Source organism: Camellia sinensis, chromosome 3 (assembly GCF_055761805.1).
Source record: "Camellia sinensis isolate YWXY chromosome 3, ASM5576180v1, whole genome shotgun sequence".
Lineage (NCBI taxonomy): Eukaryota > Viridiplantae > Streptophyta > Magnoliopsida > Ericales > Theaceae > Camellia > Camellia sinensis.
This window is the reverse complement of record NC_138963.1, coordinates 107209850-107229911: the sequence shown is the minus strand read 5'-3', so window position 1 is coordinate 107229911 and position 20062 is coordinate 107209850.

Sequence of the window (20062 nt, the reverse complement as noted above, 5' to 3'; positions counted from 1 at the left end):
TCAAAAGAAAAGAAGTAAGTAATCAAAAATTAAATCCACCAGGGGGTTCTTCCTTATCACAAGGTTCCTCACAAAGCTAAGACACAAAAATCAACTTCAAAATACAATTATCATCACCACGCCCTAAGAAACCTTAACAAAACTTGCTAGCTCAATTGACATCATCACTTGAGAGGTGTCTCGTTCTCAGTTCTTGAAAATTTGTTAGTTTTTGGGGTGAGCATAAGCTTCGTGGGTGATGCATTTAACAAATTATATAATCATTTGAAAAACTTATTGTAACGCCCTAACCCTTCACATGTCATCGATATTGTCTGCTTTGGGCCACGCTCGCACGGATTTGTTCTTTCCAGTGGGTCACCCATCTCAGAACTACTCCAGCCTAAGTACACTTAATTGGGGAGTTCTGCTAGGGATTTCACCACCCGGGAAAAGGCCTCGATACTATGTAAGGGTCTAGGTTTTTGCTTTTATAGCCCATGAACTCCTCTTCCACTCTTGATGTGGGACACCGAGACTTTACAATCCACCCCCCTTAGGGCTGCACGTCCCTGTGTAGTAGCCTGCCAGCTCACAGGCCTGCACACATGCACCGAGAGATGCTAAGGGCCCACACTCGATAGTCTGAGAAGTCGGCTCTAATACCATCTGTAATGTCCCAACCCTTCACATGTCATCAACATTGTCCGCTTCGGGCCACGCCTACACGGATTTGTTCTTCCCAGTAGGTCACCAATCTGAGAACTACTCTAGCCTAAGCACGCTTAACTAGGGAGTTCTGATAGGGATTTCACCACCCAAGAAAAGTCCTCGATGCTATATAAGGGCCCAGATTTTTACTTTTATAGCCCAAGAACTCCCCTCTATTTCTGATATGGGACACCGGGACCTTACAATCCACCCCCCTTAGGGTTGTTCATCCCCGTACAGTAGCCTGCCAACTCACAAACCCGCCTACATGCACAGAGAGACGCTAGGGGCCCACGCTCGGTACTTCGGAGAGTTGGCTCTGATACTATTTGTAACGCCCAGTGGATGGGGAGTTCTTAGGCTATAAAAGTAAAAACCTGGACCCTTACATAGTATCGAGGCCTTTTCGAGTGGTGAAATCCCTAGCAGAACTCCTCAGTTAAGCGTGCTTAGGCTGGAGTAGTTTTGGGACGGGTAACTCATTGGGAAGAACAAATACGTGCGGGTGTAATCCAAAGCGGACAATATCGATGACATGTGAGGGGTTGGGGCATTACAAATGGTATCAGAGCCGACTCTCTGAAGTACCGAGAGTGGCTCCCTGGCATCTCTCGGTGCATGTGGGCGGGCTTGTGAGCTGGTAGGCTACTGCACGGGGATGTGCAGCCTTAAGGGGGGTTGATTGTAAGGTCCTGGTGTCCTACATCGGGAATGAAGGGGGAGTTCCTGGGCTATAAAAGTAAAAAACTTGGACCCTTATATAACATCGAGGCTTTTTCTCGGGTGGTGAAATCCCTAGCAGAACTCTCCAGTTAAGCATGCCTAGGTTGGAGTAGTTCTGAGGTGACCTACTGGAAGAACAAATCCGTGCTGGTATGGCCCAAAGCGGACAATATCGATGACATGTGAAGGGTTGGGGCGTTACACTTATGCTCATGCAATGCAATTCATGAGAATGTAGGAAAAAGAATGTAAAACAATGCATGTGTATGTAATTGAAAAGATGCAATGCTTTGAACATATCTCATCTTTCCCACGTTCTCATAAGGTGGTAACTTAGCCATGGCATCCCCAGTTAAGAGTCAAAAATTAAAACATACATAGATAATGATAGTCATATATAGAAAATAATCCCACATTTGTTGACTCCAAAAACGGCGGAGTGATGGGCACCTAAAACATCATAACCTTCCATATTTACCGGCTCCATAAAAGGCGGGGACGTGGACACCCAAAACCATCATTTTTTCCACATTTGTCGGCTCCAAAAACGGCGGGCTTGTAGACACCCCAAAATATTTTCCCACATTCGCTCGGCGATATGCACAGACAGGGCAATTGGGCACTTTGACTCCCCACGCGGGTACCAATTACAAAACATAACTCAAAATCCAACCCGACTCACTACCCGGATTCATAGGCTAATTACCACTATTCAAATTCCAACAATTTGTACAAAGATATAACCAAAAGAGATGGCAATGCAAATGATGTATGAATTTCCAATTAGTGTATGATTTTCCAAAATGAAACCACTTCTTAAAGGAATCCACCTCTTCATAATGTCTAAACCAAGAGTCTAACACCAACAATCATTCTTAACTCAAGGTATGCATCAAAGAGAACATTTAAATCACATACTTCCAACTCAAGTCAAATAATTACACTCAATTTCATGTTTTTGAAAACAATTGAGCAAAATCCCTTTTTATAAAAAGTTTCGAAAATTAGGGTTTGAGTAAAATTGGGGTTTTCCCCTCTTTATGAAATTGAGGCAAGTACTCATTATAAACAATGATAATCATCCATAATAAGCACAATTTCTCTCTTAATCATGAAACATTTACAACATGAACCCAATTATTCATCTACACTACCACATACTCAAAATCTATATAGATATATGTATATATATATCGATATATACATATATATGTAGATACACCATGAATAGTCATAAAACATCACATAAGTTAGCTCAAATTGAAGATATAAAGAGCTAAAGACACCCCTACCTCAAGTTGGTATGCTAGGGTGGTAATACACGCTCATACTTCGATGATCTAGCAAAACAGCCGGTGAAAGTGTCAATCTAGCTTTTCTTTCAACCAATCTTGGAAGATCTTGGTTGGATCTTGTGTCAAGATTGGATAAATCTATGGTTTTGTGAGCTAGGGTTTAAGAAAAGGTAGAGTTAGAGAGAGAGAGAGAGAGAGAGAATGGAAAAGTGCAAAGAAAATGACTTGGAATCACTTTAAAAATTTGCTGTCCCCGACAGGTCGCTTGAGCGCAACTTCTAATGCTCAAGCGTAAGACATAACTAAGTGAGCTCGCTCAAGCGCAACTTCTTTCACTCGAGCGGAAAAAAACATGTCCCAGAAGTTTTCAGAGCTACAGTGAAACTACTGGGAGCATGCACTCTACGCTCAAGCGACAATTTCTTCGCTCGAACAGCCTGCCTGTAAAGTTGCCATTTACTAGGAGCCAAAGATCTACGCTCGAGTGAGAAAAGCTTCGCTCGAGCAGAGCTAAAAACTCAGGTGTCATATCGGCTATATGCCCCTCTTTTTGTAATCTTTTCATTTATTAATGAAAAACATATCTTTGCATGGTTTTTACGTCTTTCTTGAAATATGTCACAAAACGTTTTGTGTATGTTGCGTCGGGCTAACCAATGTGACCCTGTATGATCGTACCAACCGTCTTTGGCCGAAATAACTATCTCACTAAAGAGTTCAAAAATGAGTTTGGTCAAACCTGCCAACTTTCTTTGGCCGAGATAACCATCTCGGCTAAAGAGTTCAAAAAATGGTGTTGGTCAAACCTACCAACCTTCTTTGGCCAAGACAACCATCTCGGTTAAAGAGTTCACAAAATAGTGTTGGTCAAACCTGTCAACCTTTTTTGGCCGAGATAACCATCTCGGCTAAAGAGTTCAAAAAATGGTATTGGTCAAACCTGCCAACCCTCTTTTGCCGAGATAACCATTTCGGCTAAAGAGTTCTAAAAAATTTGTTGGTCGAGCCTACCAATTCTCTTTCCTTCCAGTTGAGCAAAGATTTACATACAAACCGAAATAAATACAAGTATTGAAAAAATTTACCCAAAAAAATTTGTCTACTTGTTTTATTGAATGTTAAAGAAGATTACAAGTGTAAAGAGCCAAAAATAGAATATCTTGAGATTGGCCATGTTCCATGGTCTTGGGATAGCTCAGCTATCCACATATTCTAAGTGGTTAGCTCATTTTCCTACTAATCCTACCACTTTGTATGGCCCCTCCCAGTTAGGTCCCAATTTACCATCCCAGGCACCAAAGTATTTCCTATTACTTTGCATAGCACCAAATCTCCAATCTTGAATTGCCTTGGATGCACTGCCTTGTTATATTTTCGGGACAGTTCTTGCTGGTATGAGGCAATGTAGATTAATGCCTTCTCTCTTCTTTCTTTGGCTAGATCTAGCTCCAAGGCTATGGCCTCTCCATTCAAATTTGGATCAAAATTTTCACTTCTAATGGTGGGAAGGTCGACTTCCACGGGGATTTCCGTTTCCATGCCATAGGCCAAGGAAAAAGGCGTTTCGCCAGTCAACTGCCTAAGTATAGTTCGGTAAGCCCATAAGACGTGGGGAAGTTCCTTGGCCCATTTTCCTTTTGTGTTTTCTAGCCTCTTCTTTAGACCATCTAGGATCACTTTGTTGGAGGCTTCGGCTTGGTCGTTGGCTTGAGGGTATATCGGCGTGGAGTTGTAGAATTCGATCTTATGCTCTTCGCCAAAATCCCTAAAGATTCTTTCATTAAATTGAATGACGTTGTTTGATATCAAGGCCTTGGGAATTCCAAGCCGGGTTATGATGTTCTTCCAGACAAACTTCTTGACGTCTTTTTATTTGATGGATGCAAGTGCCTCTATGTCCACCCATTTTATGAAGTAGTCTGTTGTTGCGATGAAGAAATTCTTGTTTCCTAGCGCAGTTGGAAGTGGTCTTATTATGTCTAAGCCCCACATTGAAAAAGGCCAAGGGCTGGTCAACGACAGGAGCTCTCTGGCTGGTTAATGGATTTGATGTGCAAAGTTCTGGCATTTTTCGTATTTCTTGGCATACTTCTCTGCGTCTGCTTGCATATATAGCCTCCAATACCCCTGTGAGATAGCTTAGTAGGCCAAAGATCTCCTTTCTTGGTGGCTTCCTCAAATGCCCTCGTGGATTTCGAACAAGAATGCATCGACCTTACTAGGATGAACACACTTCAAGTACGGTCTTGTGAAGGACTTTTTGTATAGTGCTAGACATGGAAAAAGCCAAAACCGTTGTGACTTTGCATGAATCTTGTTGGTTTCCTTCTTATCCTCTGGCAAAATCCTATCTTTTAAGAACACGATGATGAGGTCCATCTGGGAGGGACCTAGCTCGTGCGCAGAATACCTCGGCCTTTTCGGGTTCCTCGATGCTCGGTCTTGGCAAGAAGTCAACTTGTAAAGGGTGCGGGATAGAAGTGTTTGCCATCAACGCAAAATCGGCTAGGTCATCTGCCTTGCTATTTTCTTCTCGGCCGATTTGCTCTATCCTCACGACTTCGAATTTCATGATCTCGTTTCTTACCAACTCTTAGTACTTGGCCATTCTATCATCTTTCGCTTCATAGTCGCCCGATGTTTAGTTGACTACTAATTGGGAGTCATTGTACACCATTAGCTTGATGGCCCTTATCTGGTAGGCCTACTTCAAACCAGCTAACAATGCTTCATACTCTGCTTCATTATTGGATGCTGGAAATCCGAGTGTGATTGCCAATTCAATAGTTAGGCCATCTTGTGAGATGAGGACTATCCCTAGTTTGGCCCCATGTCTTCCACATTTCCCCAACCAATAACTTCCAGCAATTGGATGGGTCTGAAGACGTTTTAGCTTCCAAGTGTTCATCTGTTGTTTTAGCTTTCAAGTGTTCCTCCCATTTTGGCAATGCACTGTTGGCCTTAATGAACGATACAACCATTGTTGAGTTATTACCGCGTGGTTAATCACTTTGTTGTGGGGGTTGTGCTATTCCCGCGATACTCCCTCCCCTTTGCCCGGTTTCCTTGGTCAAGTTGACCGGGCAAACATAATGACTTCTTGGAGCAAACTCTGCTACGAAGTCTGCCAAAGCTTAGGCTTTTATCGTTGTTCTTGGCTAGAACCTGATGTCAAACTGTCCCAATTCTACTACTCATTTCAATATTCGTACAGAGAAGTCTGCTCTTTCAAACAAGGCTTTCAGAGGGAATGTCATTAGCATGACCACGGTGTGAGCATGGAAGTAGTGTGATAGCTTTCTTGAAGCCATCATCAAACCTAAGGCAAACTTTTCTAACGACAAGTACCTCGTTTTGGTGCCCAACAATATCTTGCCCACATAAAAGATAGGCAAGTGTTGTATTCCCTTGGTGCGTACTAACATTGCGCTAACTATATGTTGGAAAACTGCCAAGTATAAGAAAAGTTCCTCTCCTGGTACTGGGATTGCCAAAAGTGGCGAAGAGGTCATGTATTCTTTCAAGCTCTCCAGAGCTCGATCGCATTCGTTATCTCACTCCAACTTGGCCTTAAGTGCTTGGAAGAATAGTTGACACCTGTTTGGACCAACTTATGAATCGGTTTAGTGCAGCAGCTAGGCCCATAAGGTGTTACAGTTCCTTGATTGTGTTGGGCCTCTTTAGTTCTTGAATGGTCTTGATCTGAGAGGGATCGACTTCTATACCGCGGTTTGTTACTAAAAATCCAAGAAATTTGCCTGACTCCACGACAAACGCGCATTTGGATGTATTTAGTCGCAGTTTTTGGGTCTTCAAAATTTGAAACATCTGAGCTAGGTCGTTGAGATGGTCTTCTTCATTCTTACTCTTGACCACCATGTTGTCTATGTAAGCTTCCATTGTTTTTTCTAACAATGGCTCGAACATTTTGGTGAGCTTTCGTTGAAATGCTGCCCCTACGTTCTTTAGGCCAAAGGGCATGACCTTGTAGCAATACAAACCCCTAGGCATTGTGAAGGATGTAACTTCCTAGTCCGGTTTATACATAGCAATTTGATGGTATCCACGATCTACATCAAGAAAGCTAAGTCGGTTGTGACCTGCAGTTAGGTCCACCAATTGGTCTATCCATGGTAAAGGAAAACTATCTTTTGGGCATGCTTTGTTGTCTGTCTTATAGTCCACACAAACACGCCATTTGCCATTTTTCTTTGGCACCACTACTGTGTTAGAGATCCACTTGGGATGTGTGAACCTCTTTGATTGCCCCTACTTCCAGCAGGTTCCCCACTTCCTCAACCACTATCTCAGCATGGTGAAGTGCCGATCGGTGAGTTCGCTGTATAATTGGTCTGGCGGTTGGGTTGACATTAAGTTGATGGCAGATGAAGTTTAGATCAATGCTAGGCATGTCATACGGCGTCCAAGCGAACACTTCGATGTTAGAGATCAAGCATTCCATGATCTCTATTCTCTCGGTGTTGGACAAAGATGAGCCAAGAAAAACAAACTTCTCTGGGGACGTTTTTGTCTATTCTTACCTCTACCAAATCTTCCACTGCCTTTTGTTCGGCTACCTTACCGACATCCATGAATAACTTGTTGCTTTCTGGCTCCTCTACTTCTATACTAACCCTTTGGTAGCTTGGCTATCGTTCATGGTCATGAAGCATTGCTTGGACATGATTTGGTCTCCCAGGACCTCTTCAATTACTCTGGCTTTGCTCGGGAATCGCATTACTTGATGGTGAGTCGATGCTACGGATCGCATGGCGTGCAACCATGCTCTTTCCAAAATGATGTTGTAAGTGGAGGGCACTTTCAACATCTAGAACTCCACTTGCTTTGTCATCAATCTAGTCTTGACTGACAAAATTATCTTGCCAACCGGCAATTTTGGCATTGAATTAAAGCTGACCAATGTAGAAGTCGTTGGTGCTAAGTCTTTGTCCTCCAATTTTAATTGCCTGAAGGTCTCATAGTACATTATCTCTCACGAGCTCCCTTGGTCTATCAAGATTCGCTTGATATCAATTTCTTTGATACACAAAGTAACAACTAGCATGTCATTGTGAGGGCTCTGTAACCTGGCTAAATCCCTATCAAAGAAAGTGATGACGTTCTTTGTTTCTGTCTTTCCACTCTTTATGGTTGGTTGAACACTCAACACTTCCCTTATGTGTTCTGCTTTTTTGATCATCCCTCTAAGCTCACACACTCGCTTCGGTTCTATGATCAAATAAATCACAGTAATCATGCCTTGAGGCAGACCATCTACCAGCATCCCTGTCTACCGCATTGCGATCTTGAGAGGCGGGCTGAGCTCCCTCCTCAATGTATCGATCTAAGTGGCCAGTTACCACTAACTTTTCTAGATGTTGCTTTAAAGGCATATAATTTTTAGTTCGGTGCCCTACTTCATCATGGAAGGTGCACCTATACCTCTCGTCGTAGCCCTTCTGTGCTTCTCCCAACTTGGCAGGCCGCTGAACGAAGGGTTCGTCGTGTATTTCACTAAGAATTCGGTAAATGGGCTTCTTGAAAACAGTCACAATGGTAGTGCGAACCCTGAATCTCCTTGCCTTGGCGTCTTCATCATTGGGTGGTGCACTGCAATTGTTGTTGTTACGTCAGCCATTCTTTTCGACCGTATTAATCTTTCCTCCAAGTTTCTTGTCTAACATCACTATTGTGTTGGACTTTACTTTAGCACGGACGCCATCTTTATCTACCCTGATATGCTGGTACACTCTCTCTATCAGGGCTTCCATAGTGAGGGACATCGTCATTGTCATTGAATCTCTTAGTTTATGGCCCACTAGCAAACCCCGCTTGTACTGCGCGATAGCTAGGTTGGTGGGGCAATCGCCTATTTGGTTGAAGGTCTCCTAATTTCTGTTATTGTAGGCCTTCAATGTTTCTTTCTTGCTCATGTTGATGGCGAGCAATTGATCTATCACAACTGGCGTCTTGGTGTTTGTCTTAAACTTGGTAACAAACGCCGCCACAAGTTGCGCCCAGGAAGCAATATTGCCTTTTGGCAACTTTTCAAACCAAGTCAAGCCCAAATTTCCCAAGGCTAGATGGAAACAGACTGTACATCAGAGCCTTATTCCTTCGGTGTATGGCCATAACTTAGCGAAAGTGGCTTAAATACATGTAAGGATTTGAATTCCTGTCGTAGATTGTGAACTTAGGCTGGTTGAAGGCCAAGGGTAGTGGTGCATTCTCTATCGTTGGAATAAATGGCGAGCTCTGCAACCTTGCCAATGCCTTATTGAAAGGTTTGTAGGCAAAGCGCGGTACTTATATTCCAACCTTGAAGCTTCCATGTGTAGATGTGCCCGAACGTCCCGCGCTCCGCGTGTGAAATGGCGCGGAAATCCGTTTTGTTCATTAGCTACTACAGTTCAGACTCAATGTCACGGTTCTGAATCTAATCTTGCAAAGTGCAATGAAAGACTGATAAATCACCGAAGAGTCCAAATCCGGCAAATCGTTTTTGAAAAACTGATTTTTATAAAGAAGTGCCAAACATGGATTGCTTTGCCAGATATAGAGTCGCCACCTAAATATTTTATTTTAGGGGGAATTTAGGAAACCCTGACTCGTGCCTAAGGCCACGTGTCCGTCATCACCAAAGTTGCCTCGGCTCGAGAACTTGGGTACGAGAGGGGAAGGTCATGCAATGAGCACCCCCGCTCGCCCGATCAAAGATCGGCCTGTACTAACATGATATCTTGTTTTTGAAAACACATGCGTTCTTATTCCGGTTATTAGCCTAGAATTACTATGTGATGCGCACAACACACAAGTATAGACTAGATCGCCTAAGTTAGAACAAAACATCTCATGTTTGTTTAAAATGGTTTGAAGGTGCTACTTGCAAGTAGGCTAAGACGTGGATTTGCCACCCTCAAGTGGGCTTAGAAAACATGATTTTGCCACTCTCAAGTGGGCTTAAAACTCGTATTTCAATGAATTGTTCCAATTCAAGCAATCCAACCTTCACCCATAGGCATTCATGCAGTTAATCACTTAAGCAGTTAGCCTCATGGCAAGCATGCTATCATGGCAACACTTACACGCATGCAAAATGTTAAAGCGTAAAAGCTTACCTAGTACTTCGAGCCAAAACAGTAGCTAGTTAGTAATCAATGCATGATCCTAGCTATGTTAAGATGCCTAATGCAACACATGCACAATGCAACTAAAATAGGCTCGGCTATTCTAAGATATCATGTGAGATGCAATTTGATAACATGCTATCGAACACGTATTCAAGTAAATGTATTGAAATACAATGCGGTTAGTATGATGCGCCGAGTCCGGTGCATGCAAGACAAATGAATGAATGCAAACATGCGAGCATAGGAATGCTAATTGAAGCATGACCTAAAACTAACCATCAAAAGCTGATAAGTAAAAGGGAGAAAGATGTGGGGTTAGAAGACATTCACACACTCACACACACTTATTACAAAATTCGCCTTCTCGATGGAGGGTCCAAATGAATAATACAAGCTAGCTATGCTAAGCTATTCTAACTAATCTAATAAACTAATTAGACTAATTATTACATAACCGAATTGGAAATTAGCTAACACTAAGCTAATTAAGAATTTACAACAATGAATTAAATTAGCTAATACAATAACTAATTAATTACAAATTAACTAACTATACAAAGCAGTTAAAATGGCCTCGAGAAGAGGGACATATGCATGCTCGCTCGACTTTGCTCGGAAATCCGTTGCCATGCCTCATGTTGCCTCTGTTTGCACTGTTTTGCACCTCTGAAAATTATGCCAACTTCTGAAACACTTCTGATCCACCTCAGGGATATTTTGAGAGGTTATCGGCCAAGAGGTAAGGCCATCGGCCAAGAGATGAGGGTCATCAACCAGTTTTGAAGCTATCGGCCAAATACTTATAGTCGATCGGCACACCAGATAGTTGATCGGCCATCTCTTCTTGCAAACTGCTCCTTTTGCTGCAACAGAGCACAAACAGAGGCACAACAATGTATTTGCAAGAAAATGTTGTGCAACTACACTCCTTATCATGTTTAAAGCTCAAAGGAGTGTAGTGCTCGACTCTCAAGCCATCAATCACGCATTTCGATGCATGATGGCCAAAGAGACCGAGTTGCACAAATCAATATCACATGAATGCACAAAAACATACAAATGCCTTAAACTCTATCGTGTTTGATCAAGAGTGTCGGCGACCGGGGATTGAGGCACGTTTCATCACTTCAAGTATGAAACGTCCCTCATTCCTCGTGTTTGGCTTAACACCCAAACCAAACACAATGCAATGCATACAACATGGAGATGCTATACAATGGAACATAAGCATGCCAAATGCAATGCAATGCAATAATGTCATGCAAAGACAAGCATGCAACAACATGCAAAGATGGACAAGCATGCAACAACATGCAAACTAGCAAGCATGCAACAACATGCAATGTGACAAGCATGCAACGACATGCAAAGATGGACAAGCATGCAACAACATGCAAACTGGCAAGCATGCAACAACATGCAACATGTCAAGAATGCAACAACATGCAAAGATGGACTTAAACCAAAATGGGGAGACCTCAGCCATGCCCAAATCAGTGGCCATAATGCTAAGAAATGATGGAATGAAATGCAAAATAAGCATGCACGCCAATTGACCTATCACTTAGGCATAAGGACACAACTCTCAAACATGGGCAAGAAGCAACAAACATGAAAATGTGGCAATGAGGTAAGCTCTAAAATCATGCAAGGAGTGGTGCCAAACCACTCAGACAAGTCCAGCATAGCATGCAAGAAAGCTCAAGGCTTAAGGCTAGCCAAGGAGCTTATACCGAGGCTACAAGGATCAAGCCCCAAAGGGCCAAGGGCACCCAAAACAGTCCCAAGGTGGGTCAAGACAAGACCAAAAACAAGCTTGAACCTAGTCAACACAAGCTAGAACAAGAGTCCAAAAGGCTTGAGGCATGCAAGGCTAACAAGGGGTATTACACTACACCTGTTATAACTAAACATGGCATGACTTAACCAATAAAATCAGAGTTATGGCATGCCAAAATAAGCCCAAAAACCCACTGAGATGGCATCCCAAAAGCTTAAGCAATAAGGTATACACAATGACTCATTCTTGAGGCATAAAACACCAACTCCTCAAAGTATCAAAAGAGTGAAAGATGCAAGTGTTTGACCACACTACATGGACTGAAATCTCATATGAAATGATGCCAAATCATGAAAATGGTCTAGGTAATGCATGCTAACAATTTGGACACTCAAAGCTAATAAGCTAGATTGAGCCATGGCTATACAAAACAATGCATGCATGACCAAGACAATGCAAATCAAAGCTAGAGCATGGTAAAACAAGGCTAAAAACTCCTTTGAGTTGAGCCAAAACATGCAACAATGATGGTCTAAATGCATGATGCATGTTAAGGCAATAGAGAGGATTGCAAGACAAGTGCATGATGCATGTAAGAGGCTATCAAACCAACTTAAAACAGAGTTATAGCATGGACAAATAACACCAAATACTTGCTGAAATGAAGCCAAAACATGCTAAGCAAACATGCTACCAATATGAGCCATTTATACTAGCAAATGAGACACAAGGAGAAGGGGGTGTCCCTCTCCTATTCAAGACTCTAGTGGTGAGAAGGTCAAAACAAGATGGTTCCAAAGCTCAAAAGAGAAGGCACAAAACAAGGCCAAACAAGGCCTAAGAGGGGGTAGACTACCCCCAACCAAAAAGTGACCTTAAACAATCATCACAAGCATGAAAAATTAGAACTTTTTACAGTTTAGGGTTAAGCTTAAAACAATATCCAAGTAGGTCTAAAAGCTTAAGCAAGAATGGGAGATTAAAATGTTAGTTGCTCACCCTTGAAGAACACCTTCAAGAACAAAACTCCAGCACATTTTCTAAGCTTAAACCACTCCAAGAACTCTGAAACCAACTCCTAAGGACCTCAGCAACCAAAGGATGGTGTTCTACTAGGTGTTTGTGTGCAATAGTATGAAGATTCTACACTTTTGAGCACAAACAAAGGTAAAACAAAAGAGAGAGGTAAAATATATAGACAGAGATATAGAACTTTGTATCTCAATTTTCTGAACCTCTGGAAAGGGAGGAGGGCCTCCTTTCTTATAGAATTTCAATTCTCAAGCTTGTTCAACAAGCTTGAGTCTTGAAACAAATCCCTCCATACACGTGTATGGAGGATGAGAATTGTGCCTACCAGTTGTCACAGCTGGTACAAAATATCTGTAAAAGGCAGATGAAAAGGTCTCGGCTCAAAAATATGGTCGATCGACCAAAAAGAGTGCCGATCGGTCACCACTTTTGGCCGATGGCAAGAAAACAAGGCCGATGGCATCATGCATTAGCTGATGGGTTGAGGGAATGGCCTACAAGCCACTCTCTTCCCTTAAAATAAAAACCACAAGTCCTTGGTCCTCAACCAAGTACAAAACAGACAAGTTGAGAGATCCTAAGGCAAGGCGCGCAACCGAGACCTTCGGGAACTGAAAATGAACACGAGCACGGATGATCATCGAGTATTCAAACGATGACGTCCAAGTCTTGAGGACGGTCAAAAATGGGGTGTCTACACCATGCATCCTAGGTGCCAGTCACTGTCGAGCTGAGATCTTTTGAGGGTCATGGATCTGGGTGACTTCTATCCTTCGTGCTCTTTCTTCCAAAACAGATCACAGATCTACCGATCTGGGTAGCTTACTGTGCCGAGAGGTGGTTTAGTGAGTGTGTGAGGGTCTGTAATTCCTTTCCTCCGTGCAAGACCTTTCACTCCTCGTTCTCTCAGATCTGGAGTAACGAGTCCTGGAGGTCCTTGAGCACGTGTCGTCTGTCCAGAGTCTCCCGCTATCGGAATGTGTAGGTGTGGCCTGCATATTTCGATCATTTGAGTGACGAGAATAAGTTCTTCCTTCTTGATTTTCCACCATTGCCACATCCATGCCCTTCATTTGGCATTTCATGGCCTCCATGTCAGTTGTCATTCTCTTTATCAATTTGTCTTGCTCCCTTATACGATCCTCTAGAACCTGGGCATCCATCCTCTACCACTGTCCATCTGGGCTTTGAGAGTGATGAGGACTTAAACCCCATTTTTCTCGCGCGCCCCTGTGGGGGTTTTGTCGCTGGGGATTCAAATCTGCCATGGGCTGAACAAAAGGCAAATCCTCATGCCTCTTGTCCTCTTCTGGAGTTTGTCCATCAATGGTAGACTGAGGCAAGTCTTCATTGTGCGCCATTAAACTCATTTGAAGGAAAACTCAATCAAAAGGTTAGTTCTCTGTAAATCTTTCCCCACAGATGGCGCTAATTATACGAGCAAGAAATAATCTTCTCGTATAATCCTATTGACTTAGTTTGCACCCCTTTACACGTCGTTACTTTGCTACCTGAAAACACATGTAAGCTAGCCGGCGGGTCTGTGCCGGAAATCCTTTTGATGCCTAAGTCAGTAAGTAGACAATAGACAATAAGCTCTGTGTATTTGTGAATAGTAATCACATTACCTAAAGCTAGATGTAATCATGAGCTTTTATAGATTCCACATGGCACAACCCTGGTAGGACTCTGGCTCTCCTGAGCAGAGTCCTCCTAGGAATCATATTCGTAAGGATAATCTTTATCCTTAAAACACCTTCTTCACTACTTGCCAAGTGAGATGGAACACTCCGCTTAGTTAATTATACCTAACTGAGCTACGCCACTTCGTTCCACATATGACCGGGCTGAATGAGATGTTTTAGCTCGGCCTTCACCACTTACTCAAATCGTTACGTCGGCACGCGCACAGATATAGGGGCCTAAACTCACTGACCATCCTAACAACTACCAGCCCAGGATCGAGCTAACTGGGAACCTAATTCGGCCCAATGCGCGACTGAACATCAGAAGATGACTTTCCCTAGCTCGGCCCAATTTGCACACAAATTACCCTATCAGAACTTAATAAAAATCTTCAAACTAAAATATGACTTATTGGTTATTTTTCCTGTGATTTATAGTTTACATGTACCTTTTTTTTGTTGTTGTTGTTGTTGTCAATGATTGGATTTCTTTAGCTTTCATATGGCAAGATTTCTAAGAGTTAAAAGAAATCAGAAAAATTATCAAAAAAATAAAATATGTGTATAAAATCGATTAGGTGGTGACTCATATATTACATTAAGTTTAAATTTACATAACAAATTTTTATTTTTGGATACTATTATCGAAAAATGAATATATTAACTGAATTGATTGGGAAGTAACCCAAGCTACATTATGTTTAAATTAACATAAAAAATTATTTTTGAATAACATTATTATAAATGAATGAAATATATGGAATATATTCATTGGAGTGTAACCCACATTATACGAGGTTTAAATATTCACAACAAATTTTATTTCAAAATAGACCATTTAAATCATTAACTTGAGTAGAATTTTCATACTAATAAATTCGGTAGATTAAAGACTCATGATAGTCCACTGACTACAATGAGGTGTCCATGGATATCAGGTAACGAGTTTGAGAGGCACGCAAGTAAGCATGGGAATGGAGGATGGAAACCAGTGGTTCGAAGGCAAGGTGGTCAAGGAGTTGGGGTTTAAAGGGGAATAACATATACTCTGTGTTTGTGGACAACATATCAGTATCTATAAGGGCGAAAGGGTTGTTTAAAATCTTCTCAAGCTTTGGAGTGGTGTTGGATGCGTATATTCCGAATAGGAGAAGAAAATCTACAGGATCCAGGTTTGACTTTATAAGGTATGATTGCTCGGTAGCAGCGGATATGGCTATGCAAAAAGCCAATGAACTTTGGTGCGATGACAAAGCACTAAAGGTCAAAATGGCTGAGTTCATAAAGGACTATGATAAAAACCAAAGAAAGCCACAACCAGTACAACAATGGAGGGAAAAAGAAGGAAACCAAACTGTAAATAATTCTTATCAGGGGAAAAAGTCATATGCTGGTGCGGTAAAAGGCAGGGTTCTTCAACCCAATTCTGTTCGAACTATTAAGGTACAGAAAAAATGTAATGGATGGTTGTATGAAAGCGTAGTGGTAAGATTAAAATCAAATCTCTTGGTTGTAGAGCTTAAGGCTGAATTACAGAGACGAGGATATGGAGAAATCAAAGTTAGAGTTGGAGGTGGAAGATAGTTAGTTCTCTCTTTTCAATCAGTGGAAGCTAAGAGAGAGAAGCTATTGATAATGAGGACTGGCTCCAAGATTGGTGTGAATCGGTTATGGAATGGGATGAAAAAACAGTTTTTAAACAGGTGAGGTAGGTGTGGTTAAGTTGCTATGGTGTGCCACTGGTCTTGTGGAACAACAATACATTTTGCAAAATAGGCAATGAGTGGGGAGAGGTGATTGAAAAGGATGAAGGCACAGTTAATCTGGATTCTTTCCATCACGAAAAAGTAAAATTGAAATAGGATGCATATATACCATTAATCACATTATCAATCTAGATTGCAAAGGTGTACTCTACCCAGTAAGGATTTGTGAGGAACAAATCAGAGTCTCAAAAATAGTGAGAGAAAAATGTATCTGTCAATCTTTTATGAGGAACAATGAAGTCAGCTACAGCTCATAGAAAGAAGATAAGACTATTGCAGATAGAGGCAACAAACAAAGGGACGAAGATGATGATGTGGAAGTCTATGTTAGTGATGAGGTAGATAAAGGTTGTGAAGTGGCAGCAGGAGATAGGGAGGTTGCTTATGTCAATATTAATGACATGGAAGAGGAAACAAGTTTGAGAGAGGTTTCAGTGGTGGAGAAGACAGACCTAATGATGGGAGTGTTAGAGGAAGGAGCCGCACATGAGGAGAGCTCTGTAAGGTGGCTCTGTAAAGGGGTGTCAGAGGAGGGTGGCACACACAAGGTGAGTAGCCGTAGAGTTGATGATGAGGTGGTCACACCTGGTTTTATAAGAAGCATGAGTGGGCCTGCAGGTAAGAAACAAGGAATTAACGAGGAGGTGGATTTAAATAGGGCCCGATTGGAAACAAGTAGGGATGGGTCGGCCCAAAGGGCTACACTACTAGGTATTTAGGTTGATAACATCACTTAACATATTAGTGAATCTGTTAATGGGGTGAGGCAGCCCAACTCAATGCAAAGAAGGGTGAGCACAACCCTTATTCAAAAGAAAACTTTGTAGGAGAAAGGAGAGGCAATGCGAAAATAGGGAAAGCACGAAGTGGGGAAGAAATCTACGACGACAACACTGAATCTGAGGAAATGAGCAGTTTTTAGATCTACTGCAGCTGCTATTTCACTATCCATGTCAAGTAAGTCTAGTAGAGGATGCTTACGTTCATCAGAGGCAGAAACATCAATCCAAATTGGTAAAGTGTTAGGGATAGCTTATGATGGCAAGGAGGAGGAGGTGATTAGCAAGTTAGAGGGATTGGAGGCCATAGACAAGGGGAAAGAAGTGAAAAAGAGAGGTGATATTCATTGAGTACTAAGCTCAGGGAGTTTTGAGTGAAACATTTTTTGTAATGAAGATACAACCTTGGAATGTTAGAGGTCTTGGAAGACCAGAGAAAAGGAGAAAGATTAATCGAAGTTTGGCAGCAAGGAAAATCAGCTTTGTGATGATTCAAGAAACAAAGAGATCAACAATCACTCCCAAAATCGTGAAGTCTATCTAGTATGAAGATAATTTTGAGTATATGGCAGTGGATGCGGAAGACAGAGCTGGTGGGCTGCTGTGCATATGGAATCCTGGGGTGTTGCAATTAAATGCTTGTTGTGGCAATCACAATTTCATCCTCCTGTCAGGTAAGTTCTTTCCCTCTTTTAATTGTGTGGTTGTCAACGTATATGGTCCAACAGATGTGGATAAAAGAAAAGAATTATGGGTCAATTTTGCTCGATTGAAGAGTATTTTCTTGGGGCCATGGTGTATGGGGGTGATTTCAACGAAATAAGGAATATTGCTGAAAGAATTGGGTGCTCTAGAAGAGACAGAGGAATGAGGGATTTTAAAACCATGGTAGAACAACCGAAAATGATTGACTTACCTATACTTGGGAGGAAACTTACCTGGTGTAACTCATAAACAAGAGAGAAATGGAGCAGAATATACAGATTTTTACTTAATCATGAGTGGTTATAGAATTTCAATTTCAAGTTATGAGAACTTCCTAGGTTAATATCTGACCATTGTCCTATACTTTTGATGAAGGATGAAAGAGATTGGGGACCTAGGTGTAGACACCCCATTTTTGACCGCCCTTAAGACTTGGGCGCTACTGATGGTTTACTTGGTGATGAAAGATGTGCAGGGCAAATGTTCGATTTCTTCGACAAGAGGAGAGTCAAATCCTAACCTCACACCCCATTTTGGACCAAAGCTATTTTGAATGGTTTTTAGACCTTAAAACCCTCTCTTTCAAAATATTTTTGAAAAGAAGTTTCTACGATGTTTTGAGGCTCGCATTTTGTCCAATGTTGCACTTTTCGGTAAACCGAGCAAGGACAAAGTGGAAATGAATGAAATAGAGTTGAAATCTTTGAAAAATCTATCAAAACACCTTGTTTAGGGGTTTGGAGTTGAAGAAAAGAGGAGAAGAGGAAAGAAACCTAGATGAGGAAGAAGTTAGGTATGAATTGCTAAGAGAGAGTCGAGCGGTCCTCGCTAAATCAGGCTTATTTGTCTATGCACTTGAATTTAAGCTATTAAGCCACCACCGTTGGAAAGAAGACTTTCGGGGCTTCATTTTACACTCAAGAATCTCGTAAAGCCGAGTTCGGATGGGAAAGATATGGTTGGTTGAAGTTGCGCATCAATCCGGGTAGGATCGAAATTGAGCGGCTTCACCAAAACAACCATAACTTTTATCATAATTGGAATTTTGATGCAAGGCTTCCACCATTGGAAATCTTACTTCCGGGGCTTCAATTTGGACACAAGAATGACCTAAAAAGGAGTCCATATAAAGGAGTTATGCCCATTTGAAGTTGGACCTGCAGGGCAGAATTTGCTATCAGCCACAAATATGTGCAGTCGGCCAAAAAAGTAGCAGATCGGCCATCACAAGTAGCAGATCGGCACTAAAGATGGACGATCGGCCAAGAGTGACACAAATTCTGATTTTTTGAAGATATTTCATCTCCAGCTGTTTCCAGCAAGCTCCAGCTATCCCAACTCAGATATTTTCGACCAAATGCTCTTGAATTGCTATATATGAACCTATATCTCATATTTTTGGAGGGTTAGAACTTCTTAAACAAGTTTGAGAGCTTCTCTCACTAAAAACTCCTCTCTCTCTACAATTTCCAGAGTTAAATCTCTGACTCTCTCTCTAGTTTGCTCTCTCTTTTACCCTTTTGTGCATAGAAGTGCATAGAAGTAGAGAAATACTTCTAGTTTGCCTAGGAATCCTTCATCAAGGTTGCATATCTATGGGCTGAGGTCCCTTGGAGCTTATTTTTGGGCTGATAGAGGTCATTTGAGCTAAGAAAGAGGCCATTTTGCTGCTGTGCTCCAAAGGTAATCACTCACCCCTTTCAGCTTGTTTTGCATACTAGCTATGCCATAGTTTTCCACTACTTTGGGGCTGTTTTTTGGGGTGGTGTTGAACTACAAAAACCTCTATTTTTCCTCTGTTTTTAAGTCCTAAAAGTCTTGGTTTGTGCCTTGGTTGGCTAGGGGGTTGTCCTCCATTTTTCTCCTTGGCTTGTAAGGCCTTGTGAGCTAACTTTCAAACATTTCAAACAACTTTTTTTTGGCCTTAGAACCACTGAAATTCAGAGGATTTTTAGTGGCAAAAACCCTGTTTTGAGGGCCCAAATAGGAGGGGGTTGTCCCCTCTCCTCTTGTCTTGGTTGCTAGTGTTGATGGCAAACCAAATGAGCATGTGTTTTTACTTCGTTGTGGCTTTGTTTAGGCTCATTTTTGTGACTTATTAGACCTTCCATAACTCTTTTTTTGACTGTCTTGGTCACCTCTTGCATGCTTATTGCACTTGTAGTGTAAATCCTCTTTGCTAGTCTTGTTAGCCTTACAAAGTAGCATGCTCTTGTGGTTTGAATTAGCTTAGTTCAAGCATGTTTTTGGTATTATTTTGGCATGTTATAGCTCTGATTTTGATTGGTGGACTCACCTCTTGCATGCTTTATACACTTGTAGTGTAATCCATGCTTACTAGTCTAACATGCTTGATGTTTTGGCCAATCATGCTAGCTTATTTTGGCTATACTCCATACATTTTTTTAGCATTATTTTGGGCTGTTTTAGGACTATTTTGGGCTGCCTTGGTCATATGACTTATGTTTTGTATAGCT